This window comes from Quercus suber, unplaced genomic scaffold (genome assembly GCF_002906115.3).
Source record: "Quercus suber isolate HL8 unplaced genomic scaffold, Cork oak 2.0 scaffold_111, whole genome shotgun sequence".
Taxonomy (NCBI): domain Eukaryota; kingdom Viridiplantae; phylum Streptophyta; class Magnoliopsida; order Fagales; family Fagaceae; genus Quercus; species Quercus suber.
The window spans coordinates 1465844-1468169 of NW_027069576.1; positions in this window are offsets into that span (position 1 = coordinate 1465844).

Genomic DNA, 2326 nt, shown 5'->3' on the forward strand with positions numbered 1-2326 from the left:
CACAGAGTCAATCAGAGAAGACACCAAAGCCTCTAAGCTGGTGTTCGACATGGTAGAAATGACCCTACCATGTTCAGTAGCTGGTAGCCATTTGTCATGATATATCTGGACTGAAAAACCGTCACCAATCCTCCATCTCATACCCCTTATAATGACTTCACGCCCTTTGAGTATACTCCTCCCAGCATAGGAATCATTTTTTTTCCTTAGCATCAAACATTGATCTGTTAGGAAAAAATTTTGCTCTAAAAAATCTGTAAAATAGAGAGTCTTGATTTGATGCCAATCTCCAAACTTGCTTGGCCAACAAAGCCTCATTAAATTTTTCCAGCTCATGAAAACCCATGCCTCCTTCACACTTAGGCTTATAAAGTTTGGTCCATTTCACCCAATGAACCTTCCTCCTATTTCCTCTTTGTCCCCACCAAAATTTTCAAATCATGGCTTCAATCTCATTGCATAATGTGGTGGGAAGTTTAAAGCAACTCATCGAATGTGTCGGAATGGCTTGGACCACTGCCTTCAAAAGAATTTCCTTACCAGCTTGAGAAAGAAGTTTCTTCTTCCACCCCCTAATTTTTGACCACACACACTCTTCTATATAGAGAAGGCTAGCTTTTTTGCTCCGACCCACACAGGAGGGAAGACCCAAATACTTCTCATATTGCTTGATTTCAGGCACACCTATCATAGAAATGATTGTTTCTTGCATCACTTGGGGAATGGCCTTGCTAAAAAAATAGAGTTGTTTTATCTCTATTTAGCTGCTGTCCAGAAGCTCTTTCATAAGCCATAAGGATGTTAAGAACATGTTGGCACTCCTGGCTAGTGGCCTAGCAAAACAAGAGACTGTCGTCTACAAAAAAATAAGTGGGTAAGTCTTGGACCATTCCTGCAAATGGAAATTCCCCTAATCTTCCTTGCTATAACTGCTTGGTTAATCAATCCATGGAGTTCTTCGGTACAGAGGAGAAAAAGATAAGGTGAGAGAGGGTCACCCTATCTTATACCTCTACTAGGGTAAATGGTACCAGTAGGTTCCCCATTAATTAAGATCAAATAAGAAACCATGGTAATGCACTCCATCATCAGAGTAACCCATTTCTCATGAAATCCCATCTTCTTTAGTAGCCCTTCCATGAAACCCTATTCCACTCGATCATAAGCCTTGCTCATGTCAAGTTTCAAAGCCATAAAACCTGTTTTGCCTGATTGGTGGTGTTTCATATAATGGAGAGTTTCAAAAGCCATCAAAATATTATCTGTAATAACCTTCCCTACCAGGAATGAACTCTAATTTTCAGAAACAAGATACGGCGGCACCTTCTTCAAACGATTGGCTAGAACTTTAGACATCAATTTGTAAATAACATTACACAAACTAATTGGTCTAAATTCAAAAATAAATTCAGGGCTTTTAACTTTAGGAATGAGAGTGACAAAAGTGTGATTAAGAACATGTGGTAGATAACAGTTATTAAGGCAGTCAAGCATAGCATGAGTAACATCATCACCTACCACAAACCAAAAGGATTGGAAAAAGATTGGAGGCATACCATCTGAGCCCGATGCTTTCAAAGGTTCCATGTGTTTTAAGGCAAGTTCAACCTCATCCCTGGAGAAAACTTTAATGAGCTCCTAATTCATGTCTGCTGTCACTTTGGGTTCAATTGCCTCTAACACCATTTGCATATCAAAAGGTTGTGAAGAAGTGAATAAAGATTCATAGAACCTGACTACTATCTTTGCAATTTGGCTGTCTAAAGTGCACCATTCGTTGTAATTGTTTTTTAGTCCATGGATTCTATTCCTCTTGTACCTGTGAGAAGCACGATTGTGGAAATACCAAGTGTTACGGTCATCGGACTTCAAGAACAAAGATCTTGCCCGTTGCTGCCACATTAAGTTTTCTTTATCAAGCAACTCATTTAACTCCAACTGAATTGTCCTCACAGTGGTAGTGTCAATCCCTCTAGCTGCTGCCCATTCAGCCTTGATCAACTCCCTTGTTTTTTCCTCCAGTAGGTGTCTAATGCTCCCAAAGGATTGTTGACTCCACTCAGTCAACCGAGTCCCACACAGCTTAATTTTTTGTGCTAACAACGGCATGGAGGTGACCGCAGAACCATCTTCCCAAACCGCCTTAACGGTGTCACCACAACCATCCTCTTTCAATCACATTTGTTCAAAGTGGAACGGCTTATTTTGGCATGCCATAATGCCCTCCAATTTAATGACAATAGGATTATGATCCAACGAATGGGCTCTAATGTGCTGCACTCTAGTTGCTGGGTTCTTTTCCAGCCAAGAATTACTTGCAAAAGCC